General features: G+C 61.7%; 1 protein-coding gene across 1 annotated transcript in view; it reads left to right on the top strand.

Moving 5' to 3' along the window:
• LOC140410329 (sodium/potassium-transporting ATPase subunit alpha-2) overlaps positions 1 to 12,305 on the top strand; it is a 725,899-nt gene that overhangs the window by 87,576 nt on the left and 626,018 nt on the right. The gene's annotated exons all lie outside the window — the stretch shown is intronic.

Below are 12,305 nucleotides of genomic sequence, written 5' to 3' on the forward strand. Positions count from 1 at the left end.
CCACTCCCACTCTCTCTCCCCCCTCCCGCTCTCTCTCCCCCTCCCGCTCTCTCTCCTGCCCGCTCTCTCTCCCCCTCTCTCTCTCCCTCCCCCTCCTCCCGTTCTCCCTCCCCCTCCGCTGTCTCTCCCCCCGCTCTCTCTCTGCACCCCCCGCTTTCTCTCCCCCCCATTCTCACTCCCCCCCGCCCTCTTTCTCTCCCCTCCTCCTGCTCCTTCTCCCCTCCTCCCGTTCTCTCACCCCCTCCCGCTCTCTCAGCCCCCTCCACTCTCCCTCCCGCCCCACTCTCTCTCCCCCCCTCCCGCTCTCTCTCACACCCTCCTGCTCTCACTCCCCCACCTGCTCTATCCCCCCTCGCGCTCTCTCTCCTCCCCTCGCTCTCTCTCTCCCCCTCGCTCTCTCTACCCCCTCGCGCTCACTCTCCCTCCTCGCGCACTCTCTCCCACCTCCTGCTGTCTCTCCCCCACCCGCTCCATCCCCCCTCGCGCGTTGTCTCCTCCCCTCGCTCTCTCTCTCCCCCCTCGCTCAATCTACCACCCTCGCGCTCACTCTCCCCCCTCGCGCTCTCTCTCCCCCCCTCGTGCTCTCTCCCCCCTCGCGCTCTCTCTCCCCCCTCGCGCTCTCTCTGCCCCCCTCGCTCTCTCTGCCCCCCTATCTCCCTCCCCCCACTCTCTCTCCCCTCCTGCCACTCTCTCTCCTCCCTCCCGCTCCTTCTCTCCCCCTCCCGCTCTCTCTCCCCCTCCCACTCTCTCTCCAACTCCCGCTCTCTCTGCCCCCTATCTCCCTCCCCCCCACTCTCTCCCCCCTCCTGCCACTCTCTCTCCTCCCTCCCGCTCTCTCTCTCCCCTTCCCGCTCTCTCTACCCCCCGCTCTCCATCCCACCCACTCTCTCCCTCTCCCGCTCTCATTACCCCCTCCCGCTCTCCCCCTCCCGCCCTCTCCCCCCACTCCCGCTCTCTCTCCCCCTTCCGCTCTCTCTCCCCCCTCCCACTCTCTCCCCCCCTCCCGCTCTCTCTCCCCCTGCCGCTCTCTCTCCCCACTCCCGCTCTCTCTCCCCACTCCCGCTCTCTCTCCCCCCTCCCGCTCTCTCTCCCCCTCCCGCTCTCTCTCCTGCCCGCTCTCTCTCCCCCTCTCTCTCTCCCTCCCCCTCCTCCCGTTCTCCCTCCCCTCCGCTGTCTCTCCCCCCCCCCGCTCTCTCTCTGCACCCCCCGCTTTCTCTCCCCCACCATTCTCACTCCCCCCGCCCTCTCTCTCTCCCCTCCTCCTGCTCCTTCTCCCCTCCTCCCTTTCTCTCACCCCTTCCCGCTCTCTCAGCCCCCTCATCTCTCCCTCCCGCCCCACTCTCTCTCCCCCCCTCCCGCTCTCTCTCACACCCTCCTGCTCTCACTCCCCCACCCGCTCTATCCCCCATCGCGCACTCTCTCCTCCCCTCGCTCTCTCTCTCCCCCCTCGCTCTCTCTACCCCCTCGCGCTCACTCTCCCTCCTCGTGCACTCTCTCCCCCCCTCCTGTTCTCTCTCCCCCACGCGCTCTACCCCCCCTCGCGCGCTCTCTCCTTCCCTCGCTCTCTCTCTCCCCCTCGCTCTCTCTACCCCCTCGCGCTCACTCTCCCCCCTCACGCTCTCTCTCCCCCCCTCGCGCTCTCTCTGCCCCCCTCGCTCTCTCTGCCCCCCTATCTCCCTCCCCCCCACTCTCTCTCCCCTCCTGCCACTCTCTCTCCTCCCTCCCGCTCCTTCTCTCCCCCTCCCGCTCTCGCTCCCCCTCCAACTCTCTCTCCAACTCCCGCTCTCTCTGCCCCCCTATCTCCCTCCCCCCCACTCTCTCTCCCCTCCTGCCACTCTCTCTCCTCCCTCCCGCTCTCTCTCTACCCCTCCCGCTCTCTCTCTCCCCCTCCCGCTCTCTCTCCCCCACCCGCTCTCTCTCCATCTCCCGCTCTCTCACCCCCGCTCTCTCTCACCCCGCTTTCTCCCCCCCGCTCTCTCTTCCCCTCCCGCTCTCTCTCCCCCTTCCACTCTCTCTCCCCCTCCCGCTCTCCCCCCCCCGCCCGCTCTCTCTCCGCCCGCTCTCTCTCGCCCTCCCGCTCTATCCCCCTCCCGCTCTCTCTCCCCCCTCCCGCTCTCTCTCACCCCTCCCGCTCTCTCCCCCTATTCCGCTCTCTCTCCCCCTCCCGCTCTCTCTCACCCCCTCCTGCTCTCTCTCCCCCCTCCCGCTCTCTCTCCCCCCTCCCGCTCTCTCTCTCCCCACCCGCTCTCTCTCCTCCCCACCGGCTCTCTCTCCCCCTACCGCTCTCTCTCCCCCCTCCCACACTCTCTCCCCCCTCCCGCTCTCTCTCCCCCCTCCCGCTCTCTCTCCCCCCATCCCTCTCTCTCCCCCCTGCACTCTCTCTCCCCCCACCCGCTCCCTCTCTCCCCCCACCCGCTCCCTCTGCCCCCCCCACTCTCTCTGCCCCGCGTTCTCCCTCCGCCGCTCTCTCTCCCACCTCGCGCTCACTTCCCCCCTTCGCTCTGTCTCGCCCCCATCGCTCTCTCCCCCCCGCTCTCTCTCCCCCCGCTCTCTCTCTCCCGTCGCTCTCTCCCACCCGCTCTCTCTCCCCCCGCTCGCTCTCCCCCCGCTCTCTCTCCCCCCCACTCTCTCTCTCCCCCCTGCTCTCTCTCTCCCCCCTGCTCTCTCTCTCCCCCCGCTCTCTCCCTCCCCCCACTCTCTCTCCCCGCTCTCTCCCTCCCCCCACTCTCTCTCCCCCTCTCCCGCTCTCTTAGCCCACCTGCTCTCTCACCCCCGCTCTCTCTCACCCCCGTTCTCTCTCCCCCCGCTCGCTCTTCCCCAACACGCTCTCTCGCCCCCCTCGCTCTCTCTCCCCCCCTCGCGCTCACCCTCCGTCCTCGCGCTCTCTCTGCCCCTCCGCTATCTCTGCCCCCCCCGTTCTCCCTGCCCCCCGCTCTCACTCCCCTCCTCCCGCTCTCTCTCCTCCCTCCCGCTCTCTCTCTCCCCCTTCCCGTACTCCCCCCTCCCGCTCTTTCTCACCCCCTGCTCTCTCAACCCCGCTCTCTCTCCCCCGCTCTCTCTTCCCCTCCCGCTCTATCTCCCCCTCCCGCTCTCTCTCCCCCTCCTGCTCTCTCTCCCGCCCACTCTCTATCCCCCCGCTCTCTATCCCGCTCCCGCTCCATCCCCCCTCCCGCTCTCTCTCCCCCTCCCGCTCTCTCTCCTCCCTCCCGCACTCTCTCCCCTATCCCGCTCTCTCTCCCCCTCCTGATCTCTCTCCCCCCTCCCGCTCTCTCTCCCCCCTCCTGCTCCCTCTCCCCCCGCCCGCTCTCTCTCCCCCCGCCCGCTCTCTCTCCTCCCGCCCACTCTCTCTCCCCCCGCCCGCTCTCTCTGCCCCCTCACGCTCTCTCCTCCTCCCGCTCTCTCTGCCCCCACCCTCTCTCTCCCTCCCCCCCGCACGCTCTCTCCCCCCACCCGCTCCCTCTGCCCCCGCTCTCTCTGCCCCTCCCCGTTCTCCCTCCTCGCGCTCTCTTTGCCTCCCAGTTCTCTCTGCCCCCCGTTCTCCCTGCTTCCCACTCTCTCTCCCCTACTCCCGCTCTCTCTCCTCCCTCCCGCTCTCTCTTTCCCCCTCCCGTTCTCTCCCCTCCCGCTCTTTCTCCCCCCCTGCTCTCTCAACCCCGCTCTCTCTCACCCCCGCTCTATCTCCCCCTCCCGCTCTCTCTCCCCCTCCCGCTTTCACTCCCCCTCCCGCTCCCTCTCCCGCCCACTCTCTCTCCCCCGCTCTCTCTCCCCCTCCCGCTCCATCCCCCCCTCCCGCTCTCTCTCCCCCTCCCGCTCTCTCTCCCCCCTCCCGCACTCTCTCCCCCTATCCCGCTCTCTCTCCCCCTCCCGCTCTCTCTCCCCCTCCTGATCTCTCTCCCCCTCCTGCTCTCTCTCCCCCCTCCCGCACTCTTTCCCCCCTCCTGCTCTTTCTCCCCCCCGCCAGCTCTCTCTCCCCCCGCCCGCTCTCTCTGCCCCCTCACGCTCTCTCTCCTCCTCCCGCTCTCTCTGCCCCTCCCTCTCTCTCCCTCCACCCCCCCCGCACTCTCTCTCACCTCACCCGCTCCCACTGCCACCCCGCTCTCTCTGCCCCTCCTGGTTCTCCCTCCCCGCTCTCTCTCCCCTCCTCCCGCTCCCTTTCACCTCCTCCCGTTCTCTCTCCCCCTCCGCTGTCTCTCCCCCCACTCTCTCTCTGCAACCTCCGCTTTCTGTCCCCCCACTCTCACTCCCCCCACCCTTTCTCTCTCCCCTCCTGCCGCTCCCTCTCCCCTCCTCCCTTTCTATCTCCCCCTCCCACTCTCTCTCCCCCCTCCTGCTCTCTCTCCCCCTCCAGCACTCTCTCCCCCCTCCCGCTCTCTCTCCCCCTCCCGCTCTCTCTCCCCACTCCCGCTCTCTCTCCCCCCTCCCGCTCTCTCTCCCCCTTCCCGCTCTCTCTCCCCCTCCCACTCTCTCTCCGCCTTCCCGCTCTCTCTCCCCCCTCCCACTCTCTCCCCCCCTCCCGCTATCTCTCCCCCTCCCGCTCGCTCTCCCCCGCTCTCTCTCCCCCTCCCGCTCTCTCTCCCCCTCCTGCTCTCTCTACCCCCTGCCCGCTCACTCTCCCTCCTCGCGCTCTCTCTCTCCCCATCGCGCTCTCTCTGCCCCCCTCGCTCTCTCTGCCCCAGTTCGCCCTCCCCCCACTCTCTCTCCCCTCCTGCCGCTCTCTCTCCTCCCTCCCGCTCTCTCTCTCCCCCTCACGCTCTCTCTCCCCCTCCCGCTGTTTCTCCACCCCCGCTTTCTCGCCCCCGCTCTCTCTTCCCCTCCCGCACTCTCTCCCCCTCCCGCTCTCTCTCCCCCTCCCGCTCTCTCTCCCCTTCCCGCTCTCTCTCCCACCGCTCTCCCTCCCCCGCTCTCTCTCGCCTTCCTGCTCCATCACCCCCTCCCGCTCTCTCTCCACCCTCCCGCTCTCTCTCCCCCTACTGCTCTCTCTCCCCCCTCCTGCTCTCTCTCCCCCCTCCCACTCTCTCTCCCCCCTCCCACTCTCTCCCCCCTCCCACTCTCTCTCCACCCCTCCCGCTCTCTCTCTCCCCTCCGACTCTCTCTTTCCCTCTCCCACTCTCTCTGCCTCCTCTCTCTCTCTCCCCCATCACGCTCTCTCTCCCCCACCTCGCGCTCTCTCTCCACCCCTCGCGCTCTACCTCTCCCCCCTCGCTCTTTCTCCCTCTTCGCGCTCACTCTCCCTCCTCGCGCTCTCTCTCCCCCCTCGCGCTCACTTTCTCCCCCCTCGCTCTGTCTCGCCTCCATCGCTCTCACCCCCCGCTCTCTCTCTGCCCCCACTCTCTCCCCCGCGCTCTCTCTCCCCCCCGCTCTCTCTCCCCCCCGCTCTCCCTCCCCCCAGCTCTCGCTCCCCTCTGCCCTCACTCCCCCCCGCTCTCTCTCCCCCTGCCGCTCTCTCTCCCCACTCCCGCTCTCTCTCCCCACTCCCGCTCTCTCTCCCCACTCCCGCTCTCTCTCCCCCCTCCCGGTCCAGCCCCCCCTCCCGCTCTCTCTCCCCCTCCCGCTCTCTCTCCTCCCTCCCGCACTCTCTCCTCTATCCCGCTCCCTCTCTCCCCCTCCCGCTCTCTCTCCCCCCTCTCTCTCTCCCTCCCCCTCCTCCCGTTCTCCCTCCCCCCTCCGCTGTCTCTCCCCCCCGCTCTCTCTCTGCACCCCCCGCTTTCTCTCCCCCCCATTCTCACTCCCCCCCTTCTGCTCCCTCTCCCCTCCTCCCTTTCTCTCACCCCCTCCCGCTCTCTCAGCCCCCCCCACTCTCCCTCCCGCCCCACTCTCTCTCCCCCCCTCCTGCTCTCTCTCACTCCCTCCTGCTCTCACTCCCCCACCCGCTCTCACCCCCCTCGCGCTCTCTCTCCTCCCCTCGCTCTCTCTTCCCCTCCTGCTCTATCTCCCCCTCCCGCTCCCTCTCCCCTTCCTGCTCTCTCTCCCGCCCACTCTCTCTCCCCCCGCTCTCTCTCCCCCTCCCGCTCCAGCCCCCCCTCCCGCTCTCTCTCCCCCTCCCGCTCTCTCTCCTCCCTCCCGCACTCTCTCCTCTATCCCGCTCCCTCTCTCCCCCTCCCGCTCTCTCTCCTCCCTCCCGCACTCTCTCCTCTATCCCGCTCCCTCTCTCCCCCTCCCGCTCTCTCTCTCCCCCTCCTGATCTCTCTCCCCCCTCCGGCTCTCTCTCCCCCTCTCCTGCTCTCTCTCCCCCCCTCCCGCTCTCTCTCCCCCCCTCCCGCTCTCTCTTCCCCCGCCCACTCTCTCTCCCCCCTTCCGCTCTCTCTGCCCCCTCACGCTCTCTCTCCTCCTCCCGCTCTCTCTGCCCCCACCCTCTCTCTCCCTCCCCCCGCACGCTCTCTCCCCCCACCCGCTCCCTCTGCCCCCCGCTCTCTCTACCCCTCCCCGTTCTCCCTGCTCCCCACTCTCTCTCCCCTCCTCCCGCTCTCTCTCCTCCCTCCCGCTCTCTCTCTCCCCCCTCCCGTTCTCCCCCCTCCCGCTCTTTCTCCCCCCCTGCTCTCTCAACCCCGCTCTCACTCACCCCCGCTCTCTCTCCCCCCGCTCTATCTCCCCCTCCCGCTCTCTCTCCACCTCTCCCCCGGCTAACCGATAGAAGTCAGAGAGTGGTGGTGGATGGCAAATATTCAGCCTGGATCCCAGTTACCAGTGGCGTACCGCAGGGATCAGTTCTGGGTCCTCTGCTGTTTGTGATTTTCATTAATGACTTGGATGAGGGAGTTGAAGGGTGGGTCAGTAAATTTGCAGACGATACGAAGATTGGTGGAGTTGTGGATAGTGAGGAGGGCTGTTGTCGGCTGCAAAGAGACATAGATAGGATGCAGAGCTGGGCTGAGAAGTGGCAGATGGAGTTTAACCCTGAAGAGTGTGAGGTTGTCCATTTTGGAAGGACAAATATGAATGCGGAATACAGGGTTAACGGTAGAGGTCTTGGCAATGTGGAGGAGCAGAGAGATCTTGGGGTCTATGTTCATACATCTTTGAAAGTTGCCACTCAAGTGGATAGAGCTGTGAAGAAGGCCTATGGTGTGCTCGCGTTCATTAACAGAGGGATTGAATTTAAGAGCCGTGAGGTGATGATGCAGCTGTACAAAACTTTGGTAAGGCCACATTTGGAGTACTGTGTACAGTTCTGGTCGCCTCATTTTAGGAAGGATGTGGAAGCTTTGGAAAAGGTTTAAAGGAGATTTACCAGGATGTTGCCTGGAATGGAGAGTAAGTCTTACGAGGAAAGGTTGAGGGTGCTAGGCCTTTTCTCATTAGAACGGAGAAGGATGAGGGGCGACTCGATAGAGGTTTACAAGATGATCAGGGGAATAGATAGAGTAGACAGTCAGAGACTTTTCCCCCGGGTGGAACAAACCATTACAAGGTGACATAAATTTAAGGTGAATGGTGGAAGATATAGGGGGGATGTCAGAGGTAGTTTCTTTACCCAGAGAGTAGTGGGGGCATGGAATGCACTGCCTGTGGAAGTAGTTGAGTCGGAAACATTAGGGACCTTCAAGCAGCTGTTGGATAAGTACATGGATTACGGTAAAATGATATAGTGTAGATTCATTTGTTCTTAAGGGCAGCACGGTAGCATTGTCGATAGCGCAATTGCTTCACAGCTCCAGGGTCCCAGGTTCGATTCCGGCTTGGGTCACTGTCTGTGCGGAGTCTGCACATCCTCCCCGTGTCTGCGTGGGTTTCCTCCGGGTGCTCCGGTTTCCTCCCACAGTCCAAAGATGTGCAGGTTAGGTGGATTGGCCATGATAAATTGCCCTTAGTGTCCAAAACTGCCCTTAGTGTTGGGTGGAGGTGTTGACTTTGGGTGGGGTGCTCTTTCCAAGGGCCGGTGCAGACTCAATGGGCCGAATGGCCTCCTTCTGCACTGTAAATTCAATGATAATATATGATTAATCTAGGACAAAGGTTCAGCACAACATCATGGGCCGAATGGCCTGTTCTGTTCTGTATTTTCTATGTTCTATGTGTGATGCGCCACATGACGGGAGGGTGGCTCAAAGAGCAGTGCCCCCAGTTCTACAATGTCCGAGACGACTTGGCCGTCATTGATGGTGTCCTTCTGAAGCTGGACCGGATTGTGATTCCGCACAGCATACACAAGCTGGTTCTCGACCAACTACACAAAGGCCACCTGGGGGTCGAGAAGTGCAGAAGGAGGACCTGAGAGGCGATATACTGTCCGGGCATCAGCCAATATGGTGCTCAACTGCCCAACCTGCCAAAGGTTTCAGCCGACGCAACCTCCTGAAACACTTCTGCCCCATGAGCTGGTGAGGTCCCCTTGGGCGAAGGTGGGTGTGGGCCTCTTTCACGCGCTCGGCAGGGACTATGTCATCGTCGTTGACTACTTCTCCAACTACCCAGAGGTCATACTCCTGCACGATTTGACGTCGTCCGCTGTCATAAGGGCCTGCAAAGACACCTTCGCCTGCCATGGCATTCCGATGACGGTCATGTCGGACAATGGGCCCTGTTTCGCCAGCCAGGAATGGTTATCGTTTGCTGCCTCGTATGGCTTCACATACGTGATGTCCAGCCCTCTGCACCCCCAGTCCAACGGAAAGGCAGAGAAGGGCGTTCACATTGTCAAGTGGCTCCTCTGCAAGGCTGCTGCTGCCGGATCGGATTTCTGCCTCGCCCTGCTGGCCTATCGCTCGGCCCCACTACCCACTGTTAATGGGTCGCGCCCTCAGGACCACTGTGTCATCCATTCTGGCGCCCACGATCGACCATGCTCCGGTACAGCACAGGATGCAACTGCAGCGCGGTCGCCAGAAGAGGTCATATGACACACGGGCAACTGATCTTCCCGCCCTGGCCCCTGGAGACGAAGTCCGCATCCACCTACCAGAAGGTGGCTGGTCAGCACCTGCCGAAGTTCTCCGACGCGTGGCTCCCCACTCGTTCCTGGTTCGCATGCCTGATGGATCTGTTCTTAGGCGCAATCGCCGGGCTCTTCGCCTGCTTCACGCTCGCTACGAGACCTTACACCGACACCGCGCCCTCCGGTTGTTCCTGATATCGACTTTGTGGAGCTGCCTGCTACCATGCCCCTTCTGTCGTCGCCCGTGGCCAGGCCCGTTCCTCAGCCGGTGGTTCCAGACCTACCCTTGAGGCGGTCAACCCGAATTCGTCGCCCACCTACTAGACTGGACTTATGAGACTGTTTATACATTGAACTCATGCAACCACTTTGTTAATATGTTTATGTTCTTATCGTTACAGGAATTTGTTTTATCGTTCAACATTTCCCCGTTCTTTGTTTATGTTACAACCTCGTTGTTATGTCGCACCCGACATCGCCCCTTGTATATAGTTAAGCCCCATGTTCATGCTGTAAATATTGCACACACACACATTTAGCTACACTCAGTACACATCTCTATTTATAAACACGTAGGCACATAATCCTGTAAAAAAGGGGGGATGTCATGATATTCAGGTGAACATCACAGCACATTCATACACACATAATGATGGACAGATCAACGGACCAATCAACACACAAAACACAACAGCCAATCACGGACAAGAGCATACACAGTACAAAGCCGGGAACACGACACTCCCTGGGCACTGGAGCAGGAGAGGGCTCAGGGCATAGACCTCATTGCCAGCCACTCAGACATTCATCATGTGCTGAGTACCAGAGTTTAATATGTTAATAGTTCATTGAAATAAAACTGCGTTGGACCATTCGCATCCGTGTTGGTTCGTCTGTGTATCAGAGTACCCAACAATTCAGCTCTCTCTCTCCCCCCACCTCACTCTCTCCCTCACTCCCCCCCTTGCTCTCTCTCTCTCCACCCTCGCTCTCTCTCACTCCCCCCTCGCTCTCTCTCTCTCTCTCCCCCCTCTCTCTCCCTCCTCCCCACGCTTTCTCTCTTTCTCCCCCCTTGCTCTCTCTCTCACTCCCCCCTCGCTCTCTCTCTCCCCCTCGCTCTCTCTCTCTCCCCCTCGCTCTCTCTCTCTCCCCCATCGCTCTCTCTCTCCCCCCTCGCTCTCTCACTCACTCCCCCCTCGCTCTCTCTCTCTCCCCCCCTTGCTCTCTCTCTCTCCCCACCTCGCTCTGTCTCTCACCCCCACCTCGCTCTCTCTCACTCCCCCCTCGCTCTCTCTCTCTCCCCCCTCACTCTCTCTTTGCCCCACTCGCTCTTTCTCTCTCACCCCCTCACTCTCTCTCACTCCCCTCCTTGCTCTCTCTCTCACTCCCCTCTCACTCTCTCTCTCTGCCCCTCCTCGCCCTCTCTCTCTCTTCACCCCCCCTCGCTCTCTCTCGCTCTCTCTCTCCCCCCTCGCCCTCTCTCTCTCTCTCTCCCCCCCTCGCTCTCTCTCTCCCCCTCGCTCTCTCTCGCTCTCTCTCTCCCCCCTCGCTTTCTCTCACTTCCCCCTCGCTCTCTCTCTCTCACCCCCCTCGCTCTCTCTCTCCCCCTCGCCCTCTCTCTCTCTCTCCCCCCCTCGCTCTCTCTCTCTCTCACTCCCCCCTCGCTCTCTCTCTCTCCCCCCCTCGCTCGCTCTCTTTCTCTCACTCCCCCCTCGCTCTCTCTCTCCCGTGCTCGCCCTCTCTCTCTCTCTCACTCCCCCCTCGCTCTCTCTCTATTTCTCCCCCTCTCTCTCTCCCTCTCTCTCTCTCTCTATCTCTCTCCCTCGCTCTCTCTCTCTCCCCCCTCGCTCTCTCCCTCTCCCCCCCTCGCTGTGTCTCTCCCCCCCTCGCTCTCTCTCTCTCTCCCCCCTCGCTCTCTCTCTCACTCCCCCTTCGCTCTCTCTCTCTCCCGCTCTCTCTCTCTCTCACTCCCCCCTCGCTCTCTCTCTCTCCCCCCCTCGCTCTCTCTCTCACTCCCTTCTCACGCTCTCTCTCTCTGCCCCCCCTCGCTCTCTCTCTCTCACTCCCCCCTCACTCTCTCTCTCTCCCCCCCCCTCGCTCTCTCTATCTCTCTCCCCCACTTGCTCTCTCTCTCTCTCTCTCTCCCCCCTCAAAGAACAAAACAAAGAACAAAGAAATGTACAGCACAGGAACAGGCCCTTCGGCCCTCCAAGCCCGTGCCGACCATGCTGCCCGACTAAACTACAATCTTCTACACTTCCTGGGTCCATATCCCTCTATTCCCATCCTATTCATGTATTTGTCAAGATGCCCCTTAAATGTCACTATCGTCCCTGCTTCCACCACCTCCTCCGGTAGCGAGTTCCAGGCACCCACTACCCTCTGTGTAAAAAAACTTGCCTCGTACATCTACTCTAAACCTTGCCCCTCTCACCTACTCTAAACCTATGCCCCCTAGTAATTGACCCCTCTACCCTGGGGAAAAGCCTCTGACTTTCCACTCTGTCTATGCCCCTCATAATTTTGTAGACCTCTATCAGGTCTCCCCTTAACCTCCGTCGTTCCAGTGAGAACAAACTGAGTTTATTCAACCGCTCCTCATAGCAAATGCCCTCCATACCAGGTAACATTCTGGTAAATCTCTTCTGCACCCTCTCTAAAGCCTCCACATCCTTCTGGTAGTGTGGCGACCAGAATTGAACACTATATTCCAAGTGTGGCCTAACTAAGGTTCTATACAGCTGCAACATGACTTGCCAATTCTTATACTCAATGCCCCGGCCAATGAAGGCAAGCATGCCGTATGCCTTCTTGACTACCTTCTCCACCTGTGTAGCCCCTTTCAGTGACCTGTGGATCTGTACTCCTAGATCTCTCTGACTTTCAATACTCTTGAGGGCTCTACCATTCACTGTATATTCCCTACCTGCATTAGACCTTCCAAAATGCATTACCTCACATTTGTCCGGATTAAACTCCATCTGCCATCTCTCCGCCCAAGTCTCCAAACAATCTAAATCCTGCTGTATCCTCTGACAGTCCTCATCGCTATCCGCAATTCCACCAACCTTTGTGTCGTCTGCAAACTTACTAATCAGACCAGTTACATTTTCCTCCAAATCATTTATATATACTACAAAGAGCAAAGGTCCCAGCACTGATCCCTGTGGAACACCACTGGTCACAGCCCTCCAATTAGAAAAGCATCCTTCCATTGCTACTCTCTGCCTTCTATGACCTAGCCAGTTCTGTATCCTCGCTCTCTCTCTCCCTCTCCCCCCCCCCCCCCCCCCCCCCCCCCCCGTCGCTCTCTCTCTTCCCCTTCAGGGACCTGAAGCTGGGGTTCAAGGACTTAATGAAGAACATGTGATTCTGTGAAGCGGAAGTCTAGTTAGACTCTCCCTGATCCCTATTTCTGACTTTATTCCACACA

The sequence above is a fragment of the Scyliorhinus torazame genome, chromosome 4 (assembly GCF_047496885.1).
Source record: "Scyliorhinus torazame isolate Kashiwa2021f chromosome 4, sScyTor2.1, whole genome shotgun sequence".
Lineage (NCBI taxonomy): Eukaryota > Metazoa > Chordata > Chondrichthyes > Carcharhiniformes > Scyliorhinidae > Scyliorhinus > Scyliorhinus torazame.